Source organism: Lissotriton helveticus, chromosome 11, assembly GCF_964261635.1.
Source record: "Lissotriton helveticus chromosome 11, aLisHel1.1, whole genome shotgun sequence".
Classification (NCBI taxonomy): Eukaryota; Metazoa; Chordata; class Amphibia; order Caudata; family Salamandridae; genus Lissotriton; species Lissotriton helveticus.
Genome location: NC_136072.1, coordinates 250,598,260 through 250,622,835, shown reverse-complemented (window position 1 = coordinate 250,622,835; position 24,576 = coordinate 250,598,260).

Genomic DNA, 24,576 nt, shown 5'->3' with positions numbered 1-24,576 from the left:
TTGGCAGAGACAGACATGGTACATTATATCTAAAATCCTATTAATCTGCCTAAGATCACACTGTAAGTGAAGCTTGATATAATGAGTAACTAGAGTGCTAACATTCAGAAGTTATGGCAAATGTGTGACAAATCTGAATGCCTTCTTGATGGAACCAAAGTAAACAAGCATTGAAAATGCAATAGATTTGGTGTGATCCTAGGCACATGTCCACCATATTACATGTAATCTACCATCTCTTTCTCTGCAAGCAGTATGTGTGTCTCTGCTCATATTATTTCAAAGTATCTATAGGCCAAAAACAGACCACCTATATATAAACAAGACATAACATTAATTAGTAAATCGTTTTTGACAGAAAGCAAAGCACATGTAATGTAAATGAGCCTTTTGTTGTATACTAGTGTTTATATTGTTTACTTATTGTAATTGATGTGTAATATGTTTGTAGTGGTCTATAATATGTTATTTTTTCTTTACTACAGATTATAATCATCTATACAAACAAACTAAAAGATGCCTTCCAAAGCAAGAAGAGAACAAATTTATAAAAGAAAATTAAGGTCTAAGGAAAAAGAAAATCAACAACCAACCAAAATAAAATCTTCGGAGAAAAAGAAAAATGCTCCTGGTAAGCAAACTAAAAATTTTCTCAGGAACTTCTTGAAATGTCAAGAAAAAAAAAGTTTTTTAGAAAGAACAATGAAACACCTGTAATTTCAAAGAAAACAGGATGTCCTTCTAAAAATGTTAGACCTGTACAAGGAGATGATATTTTGCTTACCAAAAGAAGAAGCAAGCAATTTTCTGAAATACGTAGACGAATGTTTTACAACAGAATAGTATCAAATTTATTAAAACATGTAAAGAGGTATAAAAAAAAGACCGCTTTTTACAAGAAAAAAATAACATAGTCAAGATTGTGGATGAAGCATTTAAAGTGAAAAATAAATTGTTTAGTTAAGTAATGAATAGAATTTGTACACTTGATAAGGTAATCAATGTGTTAAAAAAAAAAAGTAAGTGGAGGAGAGTAATTAATCGAACTAATTTCTGTGATGTTTTTTTCTGGGGAATGGAAGCATAGTTCAAGTTCTGAGCCATTTTTTAATGAAGAAAGTGACTTTCAGGATAATGATTTGGTGCATGCAGTTGACACCAGTGGTCGAGCATATGAGGTGATGGACGGTTGTCCGGTTAAAAAAGAAGAGATTGTGTCTAGAAATACAGAAGAGGTGTTACCAGATGAAGTTTTAGGTAGATGTCCTAAGGCTCCAGTGTATACATGGAATTGTAGTAGTATTTGTAGTGTCCGACAGGAATCAATTGATTTGTTTCGCACTTTCTTACGGACATATACTAAGAAAAGTGTGAAACAAAAAATGAAATTTTTACAAGAGTTAGATCCTTGTAGAGTAAGAGAAAAAACAGGTTTGCAAGGGCATTCACTGGCTTGTCTTTCAAGAAAAGTATGTCAGAGTGTTTTTGACCATTTTAGGATGTTAGCAGTGCATCATAATAAAGTGAGGAAATTAGTTAGAATGTTGTACCATGCAAAAAGTCCAGCACTTAAACTAAAACAGTGCTCTTTTGCATGGAACTGAATTAGATGTCAAAAACATTTGTGATAAAATGTAGTTTTGTTACTTTGGTGAAAAAGAGGTCAGTGCAGAAATTGATACAGTAATAGAAAGTAATGTAGAAGAGAATGTAGAGATTTTAAGTACAGAAAAATTTGAAAATGAAATTATAAAGTTTAAAGTCAATTCAAGTGAAAGGCCTAATTTTTCTTGTGTTTGTTGCCGATGAACTCATTATAAGCATCAGACTAGATTAGTTGATTTATATTTAAAAAGCGAAAAGATAAATAATAATGAGTGGAAGGATTTTGCAACTTATTTGTTGGTTGAAAATTGTTTTGATTCGGGCTCTGATCAACGTATTTGTACATATTGCTATAATAAAATAAATGAAAACAAAATGCCTGCTAGAGCTGTTCATAATAATATGGAGTTGGTAGACATTCCTTCTGAATTGATGGATTTAAATACCTATGAGTCTATTCTGATTCAATGTGTGCATCCTTTTCAGGCTATTGTTCGCATGGAGCCTAAGACAGGGAAATTGCCTCCTTCAGATTTACAGAGAGGATTAAAGGGAAGAGTTGTTTATTTGCCTCTAGATTTTAAGAAAAATATTGATACAATTGGTGTTGAAAAAGTAGAAGAGGAACCTCTGGTTATTCTAGTTAATGGTGTTCCGACAAAAAGTAAGAAAATCTGGCAAGAATTAGTGGATGTTAGGAAAGTCAAAAAGGCAACGTTGTATAAGGTAAAAAATAATAAGTACTATAAAAATGTGTATGTGGGAGAAGAGGAAACAACTGTACAAGACGACGCTGATGTCTCTGCTGGGCAAATAGAAAAAGTGATGTCTCTAGAAGTGAAGAAATGTACGAACATTATAGTGTTCATCCATTGCATTCCAAAGAAGTAATGGGGAATGCTATTGACTTGTTTCAGATGAAAAAAGCTGAAGGAAGTCCCATTAGTGTATCGGAAGAAAGTTTGGAAGCTCGTTGTTTTCCACAGTTATTTCCAACAGGTGAAGTTGGACGATATGACGACCGACCTGTTCAAATTCCTGCTTCTGAATACCGGACTTCAAGATTATATGCAGAAGATCCAAGGTTTCGTCAATGCATTCCATATTTGTTCCATCTACTGTTTGAGAGTGACTTGTCTGGACTTTCCTATGCAGTAAACCATATACTGAAAAGTGGAGCACATCTACAAAATGTTTCGGCAAGGGATTTTATGGATAAAGTGAAACTGCAAGACAGTGTTTTGGAATCTCAGCTAATTAATCTCATGGCATGTCAGCGTGGTACTAACGAGTATTGGTACCGTCATCATGGGGAATTGAAATGTATGCTAATAAACTTAGGAACTCCTACATGGTTCCTCACTCTTAGCTGTGCTGAGTATGCTTGGGAAGACTTACTTGAATTTCTACGAGAGGCAAATAAAAATATTGAAAATATTGAATACAAGACACCTGGAGAACTGTGTTCTTTGGATCCAGTTAATGTATGCAGGTATTTCAATCATAGGTTTGAAGCTATGATGTCTTTTATTACAAACAAAAAAATCCTCCACTTGAAGAGGTGTTGGGTTTCTTTTGGAGAAAGGAGTATCAAGCAAGAGGTGCTCCTCATATACATATGCTACTATGGATTAAAGATGCACCTAAATTTGGAACAGATTCAGAAGAGAAAGTGATGAGTTTCATTGAGCAGTATTCTACATGTGCTGTTCCGAAAAGTACAGAAGAAAACAATTTAAGACACCAAGTTTTACGCTTTCAAAGTCATCGTTGTGGGAAATAATGTTGTCGAAAATACAAATCCAAGGACCAATTCTACACGAAATGTCGTTTTGCATTTCCACGCCCAGTTACATTGAAAGGAAGAGTCAACAATTTCATGTCTTCTCTGCGACATACTGTGACAAGGAAATCACCCAAAAATACATACAACCTAAGAAGAAATGAGGAATCCAAATTTATAAATGACTACAACCCAGTCATTTTGTCCATGTGGAATGCTAACATGGATATTCAATATGTGGCTGACAACTCTATTGCTGTGGCTCGATATGTGACGTCTTACATCACAAAATCAGAAAAAACGGAACTGAAGGAAATGTGGGAGGAAATTTCACATGAAAAGAGTCTAAGCAAGAAATTATACAGTTACAGTCTGAAGATGTTGTCGCATCGAGAAATTGGAGCATATGAATGTTCTGATCGGTTGTCATCAGCAAGTCTATATACCAAATCTAGAACCATCATTTGGGTGAGTCTAGGTCTTGCTGCAATACGAAACCGAGTTTTGAAATCTGTACAAGAAATAGAGTATTTGGCGGAGAAAGAACCAGAGAGTACAGATATTTTGAAGACAAACATGTTGGATACTTAGGGCTAGATGTAGGTAGCTTCAATTTACCGACTCATAAATACCGAATTTTACTGATTCGGTATTTATGAATCGGTAAATTAGAAGGAGGGAGATATTGGTAAAATCTTTTTTTGATTTACCGAATCTGTAAAAATCGGTATTTACCGAATCGGTAAATACAGATTCGGTATTGCCCATTGATTCCTATGCGCCTTGAAGCCCATAGGAATCAATGGACAATACCGAATCGGTATTTACCGATTTGGTAAATACCGAATCCTGCAAGGGTGCAGGGGTGTCACTTTGACACCCTTTAGCACCCATATACAGGCACGTGTAACATGTGGCACACATACATGCCCTAAGGGCATGTCTGTGTGTCACATGGCACAGGTGTGCATGCACAGATGTGCATGCACACCTGTATTTGGTATTTTACCACCCAATAGGAATGGGTGGTAAAATACGGACTCTTAAGGGCCTGTGGCACTCTGTGAAGTGCCACCTACATCTCATTTACAGAATCGGTAAATTTACCGATTCGGTATTTTACCGATTCTGTATATTTACAGAATCGGTAAATTTACCGATTCTGTAAATGAGATGGCCCCTACATGCCAAATCCTAAATACCGGTCGGTAACGGCCGAAATTGGCCGTTACCGACCGGTATTTGGACTCCTACATCTGGCCCATACTATCCAAATAGAAGTACTAGTAGGGGCATTTAAAACCATTTGGAAATCAACGGGAGATTTGTCTTATCACCCTTTATTAAAAATAATTGCTGCAAAATTATTGCCTGCTCTAGCCTATGGTAGTGAGGCACTCAATGGTCAAGATGCTGAGATTATTAATATAGCTGTAGCTAAAACGTACAAGCTCAGGTGAGACTTGAGTTTGGGCTAAACAATCAATGCTACGCAAGGAAAGGGCACATACTAAAAGTATGGAACAGAATAAAAAACGACAAGGATAATGAAATGTCCCGCTTATTGTGGCAGAAAGTGAACAACAAAACAAACACAAATGTCAGCTCCTGCTTAAACAGCGCTATTGCAGAATTTGGTATAACACCAATCTGGGAAACCACAATTACGTCGGAGAGCTTCAAAAAAACAATAAACAAACTCACTAACTACCTCTCCATAATTATGGATAAAGATACTCTGGTCAAAAGTAGCCACGCATGGTCAATTGTCTCTGGATATAAGAAAAAAAAGGTTCAAACCTATCTAGAAACTGCATGGTCTAAGAAAAATAAACCCATTTTTATTAATGCCAGATTTGGCTTCTATCCAGGCACATGCCACTTACCACCATGGAAGAGATCACAAGGAAATAACATATGCAGGCTTTGTAACCTACGAGAAGAAAAATCTTACACCTATTGTGTCTTTGCCCGGATCTGGAAATTGAAAGAAAAACTACAATTAAAAGAATGTTTAACATGCGTAGTGTAAGGACATGTAGACAGGCACTGATCGCAAATCTTAACCCAGAAGATTTGCCGATGAGTTCTGCGCTTGTTAAATTCCTTCGTGCGGTATAGAAGAAATTGGATGTTTTTGATTGACCAAACAACAGTCTACGTGAATATGGACTTTATACAATGCAGCTCTTTTTCCTTTTAATGTGTATAATATATATCTAACTTTTGAAAACTGATTGAAAATCCAATTGTTTTATAATTTTAAATTTGGTAAAGTTTTATCTGCCTTTTTGTAAGATTTTAATTAATCAAACAAATAAATAAATATGAAATATGAAATAGAAGTACTCACCTTGAGAACGCTTGTCTCTATGAAGTTCTGCAAACCTACATTTTTAAAAAGAACGTCACAGAAGACATCAATAAAGGTGTATATGCTGTAATTGGATGTGAAGGTTGTCTAGTAAAACAAAGAAAAGGCCATTTGATTAATCATCGAAAATTGAGTTGTGATTCTCCAGACAAAAGGGAATTTTATTACTTAGCTATTTTGCAACTCTTTAAGCCTTGGCGTAGAGAAGAGGAACTACTTGGAGATTTTCTTACTTATGAAGATTCGTTCAATGCAACCAAGGATACGATAGAATGTCCTGTTTTTTCAAATTATCTGCAAATGTTGAACGAGGAAATACAGCAAGAAGCTACAATTGCAGCAGAGATTGCTAGCGAGTTCTCAAGATAGTCAGAGTTCTGCTTCATTGAGTCAGGATCCACTAGGAGGACCGATTATACAAAATGAAGCTGCCACTGCCATGGATCAAGTTGAAAGAGCCATGGAACAAGCTCAGGAGGATGGAGTTGACTTAGAAGACTTGGAAAAAGAACTAAACGTTGAGCAGAGACAAATAAATGACCAAGTCACAGAGCAAATTGAGCATGGTTTATCTCATGAGAAAAAAGAGTGCTCATGTACATCATTTGTACCTATCCGACTGTATGTGAGTGGAGAAGCAGGAACTGGGAAACGTTTCCTGATTAAAGCGACTGCAACATATTTGCAGAAAACAACGGAGTCATCGCTCTCTTGTGTTGTTACTGCTCCAACTGGGTTGGCAGCACACAACATTAAAGGGATTACTTTACATCGCTTATTGATGCTGCCAGTGGAGCAATACCACAAGCTATCTGGAGAAGCTTGTTGTGAAGTTTCGAGAGTCCTAAGGAAAATGAAACTTCTTATCATTGATGAAGTAAGCATGGTATCAAATGTAATGCTTGCTTTTGTGCATTTAAGAATGCAAGCAATTCCTAAAACAAACTATGATGTATTATTTGGAGGCAAACACATCATTGTTTTTGGAGATCTACTGCAACTAACTCCAGTGAAAGGACAGTAAGTGTTTAAAATGCTTACGCATGAAGATACCAGGAAGTGCTTAGGAAGCATTGGAAATGTTAACATATGGTTAAATTTCAAATATGCAGAACTACTTCAATATATGCGACAGGCAAAGGATGAAGATTATAAAAATATTCTACAAGATGTAAGAATTGGGAAACTAACTGAGCATGGCAAAGAAGCTTTACATGGACGATTAATTTCAAAATTGTTTGCCAAGGAAAATATTCTCCCAGAGAATATTTTTAAGAAAATTCATGAAAACAAATCAGTCATATGCTTGATGCCAACTCTGCAAGAATGTTCAATCTCCAACACCAAAATGTTAAAGTTGGAAAATCAAGAGATTGTGAAACTGGAAGCTATTGATAAAATAGAACATGAAGGAGCAACTATTATTTTGTCAGAAAAGTTGAAATCAAAATTAGATTCTTTAGAGAAGACAATATCTAAAACTGCTGGTATGGAAAAGACTCTGTATGCATCTTTAAATTGTCGTATAATTATACGACGTAATTTACATGTGGAAAGAGGTTTAGTAAATGGAGCAATGGGTCATGTTGTGGATTTTGTGAATTACCGAAATAGAGATGGAATTGAAATTATAAAAATTAAATTTGATGGTATTGAAGAAGTACAACAAATCAGTCGTTTTTTGCTAGTGAAAGATTTATATGTCCGCAGAAAACAGTTTCCTGTTTCTTTGGCATATGCAGTAACTATTCATTAATCTCAAGGTTTAAGTGTTGATAGTGCTTTGGTGAATATTGGAAATTCTGTGTTCAAGGAGGGTATGGCATATGTTGCTTTATCTCGAGTCAGAACTTTATCTGGATTGTACTTGATTGATTTTGATGAGACAAAGATTAATGCATATCTAAATTGAGTAAAAGAATATAATAGGTTAAGAAGAGAGTATGCTCCAAATTTACCACAATATCCTCTGTTTGAAAAGCGTGTGGTAGGCCGAAAAAGAAGAAATGAGAAAAATTGTAGTGAAGTTGTAGCAAAAAGAAAAAAAGTAGATGAAACAGTAATTGTAAGCAGAAACGAAATGGATTCAGTTAAAGATGCTGTTGGATTTCAGTTTGAAAATAGTTCTGGTGTCAACTGCTATGCTAATGTAGTGGTTAATGTTTTTTTTTTCCAAACTGTAAAAGAACAGATTGCTGAAAATCGTGATCAAACACTTTGTTGTTTATTAAATTCTGTATTAGAGAAATGTAGCAGTGATAGAACAAAAATACAAAGTGTTTCTGAAATTCGAAAGGTTTTAGACATATGTTCTGGTCTAAATCAATTTACACAGAATATTCAGCAAGATTGTCAGGAATTTCTAATGTATATGCTTGTTGTTTTGCAAGATGAAGGTGTAGATGTAGAAAATCTTTTTGGCCTTTCTTATAAATGGCAACATGACTGTGGCAATTGCTCCTTTTCAAGTAGTACTACAGTAGACAATGAAAGATTTATATATTTGACTTTACCAGACTGCAAATCAGTGTCTTTTAATAATCTAGTTAGAGCATTAAATCAAAACATGGTCTGTAGTCAATGTAAATCTGCAATGCTATCAACTTTATTTTAAGAAGATATGGACAGTATGTTATTTTAATGTTCCAACGATGTAGACCTGATGGAACTAAATTGACATTAATTAAACATTTTGTGGCTTCTCAATTATCAATTTCAGGAAGAACCTTTACAACTGCAGCAATTATTTACCATGATGGTCCTTCAACAACATCAGGACATTACACATGTTATTTAAAATGTCAAAAAGGCTGGAAGCTCTGTAATGATACTCAATTGACTTTCAAACAACGTTTGCCTTCTGACTTACTAAATTCTTACCTAGTGTTCTTACAACCGAAATTTTAGGGAAGGTAATTGGCCTACGAAGATTGCAGCAGTTAATATAACTTAGTTTTCCCTTCAAAATTACTTTCTGAATGAGAGTGATGAAGATAATAAAAAACATGTAGTTCTCATAGAGATAGTATATGTTTATCATATAGTGTGTGCTGTGAGTATTATACAAATTATTTATAAAAAGTAAGCTAGAGGTGGAAGTAAAACTCTTGTTTCATAATGTAAAAGATGTTGGAGCTCTTCTTTCAGAAAGTCGGGTAAATGAGACATTAAGAATACTCTGGACTAATTTCCATAGAAAAGGACTTTCCATATACTATTTGGCCTCGTGGAAAAGTGGATGGATCAAAAGTGAGTTTAGATATGGTTTTTAAAATTTTACATTATTTAAGAAATTATTTAATGGGTTTTTTAAACACAATCATTTTGATTGTGGTTTTTTGCCCGCTGTTATATGATGAGTACTATTGAAGTCACTGTTTTAAGTGAAATTCAATATATTCTGAGAACAGCAAAAATAAACCATTTAACATGATGTTGAAATTATTTTGTATTTTCAATTATTTTTAAAAATATATTATTTTCCCATTCTCTTATGGTCACTTATCTATTCCCACCCTCTATCACTCCTCTTAAGTCAACCTCACTGGCCTTTTTTCACTCTCCCTCACCTCCCTTCCCATATTCCACTATCCTCACTTATTCTCATTAACCACTCCTTCACTGCCCTTTCCCTCTCTCCCATTCACTACTTTCCAGCTGTCAGTCACTCTTCTTCACTCCCCTTCCCCTTGTTTTATTTCTTTGTTTCCTCAATAATTCCCCTTCTCTCACTCACCTTATTACACTTCACTCACTCCTTCTCTCACTTCCTCTGTCCTCTCACATCCTCACTCCCTTTCCCTCACTCCCTGTCTCTTAGCTTCAGTCTCTCAATCCTCTTACTCTCTCACTCCTCTTCTGTCATCCTTACTCCCTAAAAGTCACCCACACTCCCTTACTTATCTTTCTTTGGTCTCTTACTCAGTTTCTTTCTGCCACTGTTTCCTTCACTACCTCTATGTTCTCACTCTTTCACTTCCTTTGTCTCAAGCTCATTTGCTTTTATCCTCTTTTTATTTTCCTTTTTTATCTACCTCACTCTCCTGAACTCACCCTCCCTCATCCTTGTTCCCTTACTTCAGTTCGTTCAGTTATCCTCAATCATCATCTTTAACTACCCTTCTTCTTTCTTTCGTCACGTACTCACCTTTACCTAGTCCCTTTGCTTCACTTTTCTTCCCTTTCTTCCCTTCCTTTGCTCTCTCAGTCATTCTCCTTCCCTTACTCACCTTACTGCCCTTTACTCACTGTTTGTCTAACTCCCTCTATTCTCTCATATTCTTACTTGTCTTCCCTCACTCCATCTCTGTTACCTTCACTCCCATTGTGTCCTCACTGTCTTACAAGCCTACATTCACCCTCACTGAAATTCCATGCCTCATTGGCATTAATCCACTGTTATTCACTCCTGCTTCTCTGTCACCCACTCCCCTTTCTTTTCTCCCCTTTCTGCTTTTAGTTTTCGTAATGCATATTTCTTTAGGATCTTACTCACCTTCAGTTTATTTCTCTCTCTTGCTCTTGTTCACTGTCACTGAATGTATCTATGTCATTATCCTTTTAGTAATTTGCTCTCTCTCTATTTCTTTTTAACTCTCTCTGACCTTCACCATTCCTTTGTTTTTCGTTCTGACTACTTCACTTCTATTTTATCTCTTACTGACCTTTTATGACTTTTAATGTCGTACTTTGTCTCTTGTATTGTAAAATATATATTATAAATATTATAATTTTTTTTGTCTTTCACAGATATACATTTTAATGGAAATATGATATTAAATTTACATTACTTATAAGGTAAGTTTGATGTACAATAGTTATTTTCTCTATACTGTTTTCCTTAACCTCACTACTCTTTGATTCTCCCACACCTCTGTTCCCTTATTGCGCTTGCCTCACTTATTCTGAATACCCACGTTTACTCCCTTTTTTCACACTCTTCTCTTACACTCACCTTCTTTCAGACCTTCTCCTTTACTTTCTTTCCTCTCTTCTCTTACTTCATTGTTTTATTTTTTTCCCTTCCTTTACTCTCCTTACTCGACTTCACTCACTTCTTCTCCTTCTTTCTCTGTCCTCTTACTTCTACACTCCCCTTCCCTCAATCTCTTTCTGTTAGCCTCATTCTCTCCATCCCCTTACTCTCTCACTCCTCTTCTGTCACGCTACCTGCCTATAACTCAGCCATACTCCCACACTCACCTTCTTTCAGACCTTCTTCTTTAGTTTGCTTCCTCTCTCTTTACTTCCTTTGCTCCTTCACTCTTTTCTCTTCCCTCACTTTCTTATTCCACTGTACTAACTCCTTCTCTGTTTCCTTCTGTCCTCTTACTTGTACACTCCCCTTCCCTCGTTCTCTCTCTGTTAGCCTCATTCTCTCTGTCCTCTTAGTCTCTCACTCATTTTCTATCACGCTCACTCCCTATAACTTAGCCATACTCCTACACTCACCTTCTTTGAAACCTTCTCCTTTACTTCCCTTCCTCTCTCTTCCCATCCTTTGCTCCTTCACTCTTTTTCCTTCCCTTATTCCCCTTACTCCACTTCAGTAACTCCTTCTCTCAATCCCTCTGTCCTCTAATTTACTCACTCCCCTTTTCTCACTCTCTCTCTGTTAGTCTCACTCTCTCTGTCCTCTTAGTCTCTCACTCCTCTTCTATCACGCTCACTCCCTATAACTGAGCTATACTCCCACACTCACCTTCTTTCAGACCTTCTCCTTTACTTCCTCTCTCTTCCCTTCCTTCACTCCTTCACTATTTCCCTTCCATTACTCTTCTTACTCCACTTCATTAACTCCTTCTCTTACTCCGTCTGTCCTCTTAGTTCTACACTCCACTTCCCTCTTTCTCTCTCTGTTAGCCTCATTCTCTCTGACCCCTTAGTCTGTCATTCCTCTTCTATCACACTCACTCCCTATAACACAGCCACACTCCCTCACTTATGTTTCTTTCCTCTCTCACTCAGGGCCTCATTTATGAGAAATGACGCATCGATGCGTGAAAGCAGCAAAGCATCACTTCTCAGTGCGCTCTCCTTGCGACATTCCTGATGCGTCATATTTAATGTAAGACGCATCATTTCGCAAGGAGTTACAGATACGTCAGTATTTCTGACGTATCTGTAAGCGCAAAAGTGACACATTGCTGGAGTGTGGCACAAAAATGACGCAACTCCAGCAATGCATCCTTTCACATGGGGCAAGCCCCATGTGAAAGGGCCTGCGTCAGTCTTACGCCTGCTATGAGGCAGGCGCAAGATTTTGCCGCAACGGCGTCCTAAAAGTGACGCAGTGAAATCTCATAGATTTCACTGCGTCACTTCTACGACACTTCCTTGCGTCAATACGCCCCCTTTGCATACATTATACCTGGCGCAGGTATAATGTGGCGCAGGAGTTTACAAAGTGACGCATCTACCTAGATGCGTCACTTTGTAAATATGACTCAACAAGGTGCAATTTTTACACCACTGGTGCGTCACAAAAAGTGACGCACCGGTGGTGTAAAAGTGACGCATGGCCTCATAAATAAGGCCCTCAGTCTTCTACTCTCACTTTTTCTTTCACTTTCTCTGTCTTTTCACTCCCTTACTCACCTTCTCTCACACTCACCTGTCTTTATCCAGTCTGTATCTCCACTCTTTCCTAAACATTAGTGCTCTTTTCTTACCCTTCCACACCCCCGTTCCTTTACTACATTTTCTTCACTTATCCTCATTCCCCATGTTCACTCTCCTTCTCCTCACTCTCCTTACCCACACTCACTTTCTTTCAGTCCCCCTACTTCACTTCCCTTCCCTTCTCATCCCTTTCTTTGCTTTCTCACTCATTTTCCTCTTGTCTCTCACTGCACTCCACTTCATTTACTCTTTTTCAATTTTTTTAAGAATACAGCTCTTTTTTGAGAATTGGAGGTAGTTCTAAAAATAACTTTTTTTTTCTTCTTTTTTTGTTTTTTTCTCAACAAAAACAGGGAATGGCAAACTGCTCAACAGGAGCAAATAAAAATCAAAATTAGGGCTGGGGACGGCAGCGGTGGTTCTCTGTTGCTCGAGCAATGATCAAAATATTTTGCTCCCAGTAACAAAGTAGTGCATCACAATGTTTGCATTTGATTGAGGCCTCATTAAAAACAGGCTGAATATTTGGGATCAGCTGTTCTGGTCACCCCCTCACCAATGCAGTTGCTCCTCCAGTTGAAGTAGAGGCACCATCCCTTGGAGCCTCTCATGGCAGAGCCCTGACACTCTCCCGGGCATAGTTCTGGGGTGCCTCCTCTGGACGTGCCGAATCATAGTTGAATTACCAAAACTGTACTTCCTTCTGGGGTCTCCTCGGGAAAGTATAGTATGGCAGATCTTACACTCCACCTTTGGAGCATTTACTTTTTTAAGTCCCTCAGGTATAGAATTTTTTTTCCAAATGAAATGTTCTTTCACCTTCGGCTGAGGAGGCTCTTCATCTATGAAACCATCTGACTCCTCACTGCTGCTGGATGCTCTGGCAGCCATTCTATCCACAGATTGTTAGCACAGAAAAAAATAGGTCTTGCTCTCACCAAAGTGAAAGAAGAAGTGAAGGAAAAGGGTGGGGTTTTAATTCTTTGAAAAAAAAAACTGTTAGCAACCAATGAAAATTGTTATTTTAAGGTCACATGACTTGACGCGCTTACGCTACGCGCACCGGAGCGCTTCCGGGGGCGCTTACACGGCGCGAACGTAGGCGCTTCCGGGGGTGCTTACGAGGCGCGCCTGAGTGGCGTTTTGGTAGCTTTACGGAAATGCAAAATCGTTTTCATTCGGAAAATCAAAAATACTGCTTTATAAGTATGGTACAGAATGTCTTGCATTATTATTTAGTTTTCATACATATTTTCTTTTACGGATGCAGAAATAGCGCTCTCGCTGCGCTCTCGGGAGAGCTTACCGGTGCGCGCACCCTGAGCGCTCCAAGTCAAAATGATACAGGTAAGCTTACCAGTGCGTGCACCCTGAGCGCACCAGGAAAAAAATGATTAAAAAAATATACATACATTGAACAAATAATAAAAAAAAAATATATATATATATAATTAATAGTTGTAAAAAACAGCTAATAAAAAAAAAAATCGTAGGTTACAAAGTCGATATACAAAGGAATTAGCTTTTAAAAAAACTATGAAATTCACTAAAAAACCATAGGTTTCACAAACGTTATAGTTAGGAATTAGCATTTAAAAAAACCTTTGAAATTCACTGAAAAAACCATAGGTTTCACACTCGTTATAGTTAGGAATAGCATTTAAAAAACCTTTCAAATTCACTGAAAAAAACCATAGGTTTCACACCAGTTATAGTTAGCTGAACATATTACTCATACAAAACCATTGAAATTCCCACGTTATAGTTAGTTGGACTCACTATAACTCGCGCGCCCGCAATCCACTGCTGATGATGTCACATATTACATCATTCATGACATGGTCAGTGACATCACTGATGACATCACTGATGACATCTCAAATGACATCACTGATGACATCTCAAATGACATCACTGATGACATCACTGATGACATCACTGATGACATCATCCATGTGATAATATGATGCACCTCCTCACACTCTAATCTAACCTTTGATACACCCAGTGTTAAATACAAACTACCATTCCTGAAATTATTGACACACCAATACCAGTAACTACATACGCACTCACTGATTTCTAGGTCTACACACACATCCACTCATTCACACATACAATCACTCATACATACAGTCACTCATCAATAGAACACTATAATATCCACTCATACACCTATACAGACACTCACACGCTGACACTCATCCACAGAGTTACTCACACACCTAGTCAGTTATGCAAAGAATCAATCACACTCCCATTTCCTCAACTACACAGTTTTACACACTAAACCTTACTTATTCAAACATATACTAACACATACTTACTCTCTTCTACAATCACTGATACAAGTACACATTGATCCATACAGTCACTTACGCAATCACAGGCTCTCATGTATAATCATTTATATATGCCAACTCTCACATGCCCTGTGTTTTACATATGTACTTACTTGGACATGGTGCACTGAGATAGCCATTCACTCACCAACACACCCATGCACACAGTCAACCACCCATACAGGTTTTTTCCACATGCACTCTTGAACCCACATACCAAGTGAATCAACTGCTCACACATATATGCACAGAGTCACACACCTCCCAGCCACCCACACACATACTCACCCTCACATACAAATATTTGGGCAACCAATCAATAACCCATTTAACCACTCATATAGCTACTGATCAACACATGCAGCAGCTTACACAACAACAGACATACTGATGCACACATTCAGACAGTTTAGTTACTAACCAATGCATTCAAGAAGACACATTTAATCACTCACTTGTCTTTATCCAGTCTGTATCTCCACTCTTTCCTAAACATTAGTGCTCTTTTCTTACCCTTCCACACCCCCGTTCCTTTACTACATTTTCTTCACTTATCCTCATTCCCCATGTTCACTCTCCTTCTCCTCACTCTCCTTACCCACACTCACTTTCTTTCAGTCCCCCTACTTCACTTCCCTTCCCTTCTCATCCCTTTCTTTGCTTTCTCACTCATTTTCCTCTTGTCTCTCACTGCACTCCACTTCATTTACTCTTTTTCATTTTTTTAAGAATACAGCTCTTTTTTGAGAATTGGAGGTAGTTCTAAAAAGAACTTTTTTTTTCTTCTTTTTTTGTTTTTTTCTCAACAAAAACAGGGAATGGCAAACTGCTCAACAGGAGCAAATAAAAATCAAAATTAGGGCTGGGGACGGCAGCGGTGGTTCTCTGTTGCTCGAGCAATGATCAAAATATTTTGCTCCCAGTAACAAAGTAGTGCATCACAATGTTTGCATTTGATTGAGGCCTCATTAAAAACAGGCTGAATATTTGGGATCAGCTGTTCTGGTCACCCCCTCACCAATGCAGTTGCTCCTCCAGTTGAAGTAGAGGCACCATCCCTTGGAGCCTCTCATGGCAGAGCCCTGACACTCTCCCGGGCATAGTTCTGGGGTGCCTCCTCTGGACGTGCCGAATCATAGTTGAATTACCAAAACTGTACTTCCTTCTGGGGTCTCCTCGGGAAAGTATAGTATGGCAGATCTTACACTCCACCTTTGGAGCATTTACTTTTTTAAGTCCCTCAGGTATAGAATTTTTTTTCCAAATGAAATGTTCTTTCACCTTCGGCTGAGGAGGCTCTTCATCTATGAAACCATCTGACTCCTCACTGCTGCTGGATGCTCTGGCAGCCATTCTATCCACAGATTGTTAGCACAGAAAAAAATAGGTCTTGCTCTCACCAAAGTGAAAGAAGAAGTGAAGGAAAAGGGTGGGGTTTTCATTCTTTGAAAAAAAAAACTGTTAGCAACCAATGAAAATTGTTATTTTAAGGTCACATGACTTGACGCGCTTACGCTACGCGCACCGGAGCGCTTCCGGGGGCGCTTACACGGCGCGAACGTAGGCGCTTCCAGGGGCGCTTACGCGGTGCGCCTGAGTGACGTTTTGGTAGCTTTACGGTAATGCAGAATCCTTTTCATTCGGAAAATCAAAAATACTGCTTTTATAAGTATGGTACAGAATGTGTTGCATTATTATTTAGTTTTCATACATATTTTTTTTTACGAACGCAGAATTAGTGCTCTCGCTGCGCTCTCGGGAGAGCCTACCGGTGCCCGCACCCTGAGCGCTCCAAGTCAAAATGATACAGGTAAGCTTACCAGTGCGTGCACCCTGAGCGCACCAGGAAAAAAATGATTAAAAAAATATACATACATTGAACACATAATTAAAAAAAAATATATATATATATATATATAATTAATAGTTGTAAAAAACAGCTAATAAAAAAAAAAATCGTAGGTTACAAAGTCGATATACAAAGGAATTAGCTTTTAAAAAAACTATGAAATTCACTAAAAAACCATAGGTTTCACAAACGTTATAGTTAGGAATTAGCATTTAAAAAAACCTTTGAAATTCACTGAAAAAACCATAGGTTTCACACTCGTTATAGTTAGGAATAGCATTTAAAAAACCTTTCAAATTCACTGAAAAAAACCATAGGTTTCACACCAGTTATAGTTAGCTGAACATATTACTCATACAAAACCATTGAAATTCCCACGTTATAGTTAGTTGGACTCACTATAACTCGCGCGCCCGCAATCCACTGCTGATGATGTCACATATTACATCATTCATGACATGGTCAGTGACATCACTGATGACATCACTGATGACATCTCAAATGACATCACTGATGACATCTCAAATGACATCACTGATGACATCACTGATGACATCACTGATGACATCATCCATGTGATAATACGATGCACCTCCTCACACTCTAATCTAACCTTTGATACACCCAGTGTTAAATACAAACTACCATTCCTGAAATTATTGACACACCAATACCAGTAACTACATACGCACTCACTGATTTCTAGGTCTACACACACATCCACTCATTCACACATACAATCACTCATACATACAGTCACTCATCAATAGAACACTATAATATCCACTCATACACCTATACAGACACTCACACGCTGACACTCATCCACAGAGTTACTCACACACCTAGTCAGTTATGCAAAGAATCAATCACACTCCCATTTCCTCAACTACACAGTTTTACACACTAAACCTTACTTATTCAAACATATACTAACACATACTTACTCTCTTCTACAATCACTGATACAAGTACACATTGATCCATACAGTCACTTACGCAATCACAGGCTCTCATGTATAATCATTTATATATGCCAACTCTCACATGCCCTGTGTTTTACATATGTACTTACTTGGACATAGTGCACTGAGATAGCCATTCACTCACCAACACACCCATGCACACAGTCAACCACCCATACAGGTTTTTTCCACATGCACTCTTGAACCCACATACCAAGTGAATCAACTGCTCACACATATATGCACAGAGTCACACACCTCCCAGCCACCCACACACATACTCACCCTCACATACAAATATTTGGGCAACCAATCAATAACCCATTTAACCACTCATATAGCTACTGATCAACACATGCAGCAGCTTACACAACAACAGACATACTGATGCACACATTCAGACAGTTTAGTTACTAACCAATGCATTCAAGAAGACACATTTAATCACTCACTTGTCTTTATCCAGTCTGTATCTCCACTCTTTCCTAAACATTAGTGCTCTTTTCTTACCCTTCCACACCCCCGTTCCTTTACTACATTTTCTTCACTTATCCTCATTCCCCATGTTCACTCTCCTTCTCCTCACTCTCCTTACCCACACTCACTTTCTTTCAGTCCCCCTACTTCACTTCCCTTCCCTTCTCATCCCTTTCTTTGCTTTCTCACTCATTTTCCTCTTGTCTCTCACTGCACTCCACTTCATTTACTCTTTTTCATTTTTTTAAGAATACAGCTCTTTTTTGAGAATTGGAGGTAGTTCTAAAAATAACTTTTTTTTTCTTCTTTTTTTGTTTTTTTCTCAACAAAAACAGGGAATGGCAAACTGCTCAACAGGAGCAAATAAAAATCAAAATTAGGGCTGGGGACGGCAGCGGGGGTTCTCTGTTGCTCGAGCAATGATCAAAATATTTTGCTCCCAGTAACAAAGTAGTGCATCACAATGTTTGCATTTGATTGAGGCCTCATTAAAAACAGGCTGAATATTTGGGATCAGCTGTTCTGGTCACCCCCTCACCAATGCAGTTGCTCCTCCAGTTGAAGTAGAGGCACCATCCCTTGGAGCCTCTCATGGCAGAGCCCTGACACTCTCCCGGGCATAGTTCTGGGGTGCCTCCTCTGGACGTGCCGAATCATAGTTGAATTACCAAAACTGTACTTCCTTCTGGGGTCTCCTCGGGAAAGTATAGTATGGCAGATCTTACACTCCACCTTTGGAGCATTTACTCTTTTAAGTCCCTCAGGTATAGAATTTTTTTTCAAAATGAAATGTTCTTTCACCTTCGGCTGAGGAGGCTCTTCATCTATGAAACCATCTGACTCCTCACTGCTGCTGGATGCTCTGGCAGCCATTCTATCCACAGATTGTTAGCACAGAAAAAAATAGGTCTTGCTCTCACCAAAGTGAAAGAAGAAGTGAAGGAAAAGGGTGGGGTTTTCATTCTTTGAAAAAAAAAACTGTTAGCAACCAATGAAAATTGTTATTTTAAGGTCACATGACTTGACGCGCTTACGCTACGCGCACCGGAGCGCTTCCGGGGGCGCTTACACGGCGCGAACGTAGGCGCTTCCAGGGGCGCCTACGCGGTGCGCCTGAGTGACGTTTTGGTAGCTTTACTGGAATGCAGAATCCTTTTCATTCGGAAAATAAAAAATACTGCTTTTATAAGTATGGTACAGAATGTGTTGCATTATTATTTAGTTTTCATACATATTTTTTTTTACGAACGCAGAATTAGTGCTCTCGCTGCGCTCTCGGGAGAGCCTACCGGTGCGCGCACCCTGAGCGCTCCAAGTCAAAATGATACAGGTAAGCTTACCAGTGCGTGCACCCTGAGCGCACCAGGAAAAAAATGATTAAAAAAATATACATACATTGAACAAATAATAAAAAAAAAATATATATATATATATATATAATTAATAGTTGTAAAAAACAGCTAATAAAAAAAAAATCGTAGGTTACAAAGTCGATATACAAAGGAATTAGCTTTTAAAAAAACTATGAAATTCACTAAAAAACCATAGGTTTCACAAACGTTATAGTTAGGAATTAGCATTTCAAAAACCTTTGAAATTCACTGAAAAAACCATAGGTTTCACACTCGTTATAGTTAGGAATAGCATTTAAAAAACCTTTCAAATTCACTGAAAAAAACCATAGGTTTCACACCAGTTATAGTTAGCTGAACATATTACTCATACAAAACCATTGAAATTCCCACGTTATAGTTAGTTGGACTCACTATAACTCGCGCGCCCGCAATCCACTGCTGATGATGTCACATATTACATCATTCATGACATGGTCAGTGACATCACTGATGACATCACTGATGACATCTCAAATGACATCACTGATGACATCACTGATGACATCTCAAATGACATCACTGATGACATCACTGATGACATCATCCATGTGATAATACGATGCACCTCCTCACACTCTAATCTAACCTTTGATACACCCAGTGTTAAATACAAACTACCATTCCTGAAATTATTGACACACCAATACCAGTAACTACATACGCACTCACTGATTTCTAGGTCTACACACACATCCACTCATTCACACATACAATCACTCATACATACAGTCACTCATCAATAGAACACTATAATATCCACTCATACACCTATACAGACACTCACACGCTGACACTCATCCACAGAGTTACTCACACACCTAGTCAGTTATGCAAAGAATCAATCACACTCCCATTTCCTCAACTACACAGTTTTACACACTAAACCTTACTTATTCAAACATATACTAACACATACTTACTCTCTTCTACAATCACTGATACAAGTACACATTGATCCATACAGTCACTTACGCAATCACAGGCTCTCATGTATAATCATTTATATATGCCAACTCTCACATGCCCTGTGTTTTACATATGTACTTACTTGGACATGGTGCACTGAGATAGCCATTCACTCACCAACACACCAATGCACACAGTCAACCACCCATACAGCTCTTTCCACATGCACTCTTGAACCCACATACCAAGTGAATCAACTGCTCACACATATATGCACAGAGTCACACACCTCCCAGCCACCCACACACATACTCACCCTCACATACAAATATTTGGGCAACCAATCAATAACCCATTTAACCACTCATATAGCTACTGATCAACACATGCAGCAGCTTACACAACAACAGACATACTGATGCACACATTCAGACAGTTTAGTTACTAACCAATGCATTCAAGAAGACACATTTAATCACTCACTCATAAAGTCAGTCACGCACCTACTAAATCCTTCATCCAGACACTCATACATACACTCATTCTTCAATATATAAAACATATTTTTACTTTTCAGAAACACACATTCACTGGATGATGTCATCAGTGATGTCATTTGAGATGTCATCAGTGATGTCATTTGAGATGTCATCAGTGATGTCATCAGTGATGTCACTGACCATGTCATGAATGATGTAATATGTGACATCATCAGCAGTGGATTGCGGGCGCGCGAGTTATAGTGAGTCCAACTAACTATAACGTGGGAATTTCAATGGTTTTGTATGAGTAAAATGTTCAGCTAACTATTCCTGGCGTGAAACCTATGTTTTTTTCAGTGAATATATATATATACACATATTCTACAGTATATTTACCGGTAGAGCTTTATTAGTGTACTTTTCAAACTCATATTTTTCTACTGAGTTTCCTGATTAATCGCCTCTAAACACTTTTTCCCGCTTCCGCGAGATTGAGGAAGTTGCGAGGATGTAGGTAATCACGAGTAGTGCCCGTTTTCTAACAGCTCTGAAATGTATATGTAGAGGTACTGGGAACAAGTTTAATATATCTGTTCACTAATATAATATTGCAAGTTCTGTTTTTCTTCTCATTTTTAAACAAAACTACTTTAAACTGATATTTGGCATTTCTGCTTCACCATGGTAACCGCGACTATTTCGGTCACCACGAATATCACGTGAGCAGGAAATCAAGGAATATCATTGAATAATATACTTTTTAGCAAAATCAATAGGAAGTACACACCCACTGCTTCTTCTTGAATCTTCTTTCGTAGAACTTCATTCTGAGTAGGTGGACTCATTTTGCAGTGGATACCTTTTGCTGTTTTTTCTATCAGAAATGGCAACACAGCAAGGAGAAGGGGGTCAGCAGAAACAACTGCTGAACCAAGATGGGGAAGAGGAGGACAGTGGAGATCTGGAAGAAGAGGAACCTCCACAAAAGCGAGCCAGTGTGGCTTGGGATTGTTTTTTACAATCCCATCAGGTAAATCAAAAATAACTGCCAAACTTGTGCAATGCACAATTTTGAGAATACCCTCTCTAGAGGTACGAACAAGAAATATTCATGTGGGAAAACTTCCATGTTATACCAATTACAAACCTATCATAAAACATTTCTCCAACAGGCGATCAAGCAAAGTAAAGCTGGGTGACCATCTAATTCAGTGGCAGCAGCAACGATTAATGGCTAAAATCTCCCTTCCGCGGTGCAGAGTACTACAACATATATGGCTCCAGAGATGGCAGGAATGGCCACAAATTGCAAGGACTGTAGTGTTGTCATAAGTGCAGGTGAGCTTGTCATAAGTGCAGGTGAGCTCTCTCTTACAGCTATTCACAATGCTGCAAAACAGCATACATGCTATTTTTTTCCCTCTGGTATATGTTTTGCACATTTTTCAGTGCATGTTTTTTTTCAATTCCTGCTGTCCCAGTTGTCATTTTTGTTATAAAAAAAAACAACACAAAAAATTAAAACTTTACCAAATCTAAATGTTCCTTTTGGAACCACCATTTACAGTTAAAAAAAGATAAAGTATGTATAAATGTTGGAATGAGTGTATGACTGGTGTATTGAATGAATGCACAACTGGTACATGGATGTTACAGTGAGTGTAGCAGTGGTACCTGAGTAAATCTATGAGCCCCTAAGTAGTGCCTGAGTGATTGGGTGAGTGCAAACGTAGTGATTGGATGATTGCATGTGCGCATGGGTAGTGTGTGGCTCAATGGATGAGTGCATGTGTAGTGCTTGAGTGAATGGACGATTGGAACAGTAGTGCCTGCATGAATGGATGAGTGCATGGATAATATTTGGGTTAATGAATGAGTGCATGGATAGTGCCTGGCTGTTTGGATGAGTGCATGGGTACTGCCTGAGTAACTGGATGAGCGTATGCATAGTACCTGAGTAAACAGATATGTACAAGTGTAGTGCCTCAGTGAGTGGATGTATCCATAGGTAGTGATTGGGTGAATGGATGAGGGCATGGGTAGTGCATGGTAGTGCCTGACTGAATAGGTGAGTGCATGGGTACAGGCTGAGTGATTCAATATGTGCACGGTTAGTGCTCGGGTGAATTCATGAGTGCATGAGTCAATGAATGATTGGTGATTGAGAGAGTGCATTAATATTGCCTGAGAGAATGGATGAGTGCATGGGTACTGATTGGGTGATTGGATGACTGCATTGTTAGTGCCTGAGTGAATGGATGAGCTCATGCATAGTGCCTCAGAGAATGGATGAGTGCAAGGGTAGTGCCTGTGTGATTGGATATGTGCATGGGTAGTGTCTGGGTGAATGGATGAGTGCAAAGGTAGTGCCTGGGTGATTGGATATGTGTATGATTAGTACGTGGATGAATAGATGAGTGCATGGGTAGTGCATAAGTGAATGGGTCAGTGCAAGGGAAATGCCTGAGTAAATGAATGAGTGGAGGGATAACACCAGAGTGATTAAGTGAGTGCAACATAGTACCTGGGTAATTGCATGAGTGCAAAGTTAGTGCCTGGGTGATTAGGTGAGTGCATGGACAGTACCTGGGTAATTGGGTGAATTAATGCATAGTGTCTGTGTGATTGTGTGAGTGCATGGCTAGTGCCTGGGTGATTGGATGAGTACATGAGTAGTGCCTGGATGCATGGATGAGTGCATGGATAATGGCTGGGTGAAATAATCAGTGCATGGGTAGTGCCTGAGTGAAAGGATGAGTGCATGCAGATTACCTGAATGAACAGATTAGTGCAAGGATAGTTCCTGAATGATTGGATGTGTCTTTGGGTAGTGGCTGGATGAATGGCTGAGTGTGTGGTTAGTACCTGAGTGAATAGATGAGTGCATGGGTACTGGCTGAGAGATTCAATATGTGCATGGTTAGTGCCTGGGTGAAAGCATGACTTCACGAGTGAATGGATGAGTGGAAGTGTAGTGCTTGGGTCGTTAGATGAGTGTTTGGATAGTTCCTGAGCGAATGGATGAATGCATGAATAGTGCCTGAGTAAATGGATGAGTGGAAGGGTACTGAGTGGATGATTGGAAGTGTGCATGCATGGTACCTGGGTGAATGGATGAGTGCATAGATAATGCCAGAGTGGATGATTCAGTGCATGGGTTGTGCCTGGATCATTTGATGAATGTATGGGCAATGCCTGAGTGAATGGATGACCACATGCATACTGCCTGAGTGAATGGATGAGTACAAGGGTAGTGCCTGGGTGATTGGAAGAATATATGAGTAGTGCCTGGTTGATTGGATGAGTATAGGAGTAGTGCCTGGGTGACTGGATGAGTGAATGGATGATGTCTGGTTAAATGGATGACTGGAAGGGTAGTGCATGTTTAGTATGTGGGTGAATAGATGAGTGCATGGGTAGTGTGCGAGGGAATGGATCAGTACAACAGTAATATCTGAGTAAATCAATTACTGGAAGGGCAATGCCTGAGCCCTGGTGAAGTAACTGCTCTCCCCAGCACAACACCACCATTAAGGCTCTGCCCGTAGCACCAGCTTGTGCTTCAGGTAGGTGTTCGACTCCTCCACCCGCAGGCTCTTGCCTGCGCCTCATCCAAGTTAGGCTGGTAAAAAAGCCTGCTCTTCTGCAAGTCCACTCTGTGTCTGTCATCCTTTGCTGTTTGCCTTTTCTCAGTTTTACCTTTTTCTGTCTGCCTTTTTCTGTTTGCCTTTTTTGTTTGCCTTCTCTGTCTACCTTCTCTGTTTTCTCCCCGCTGCTG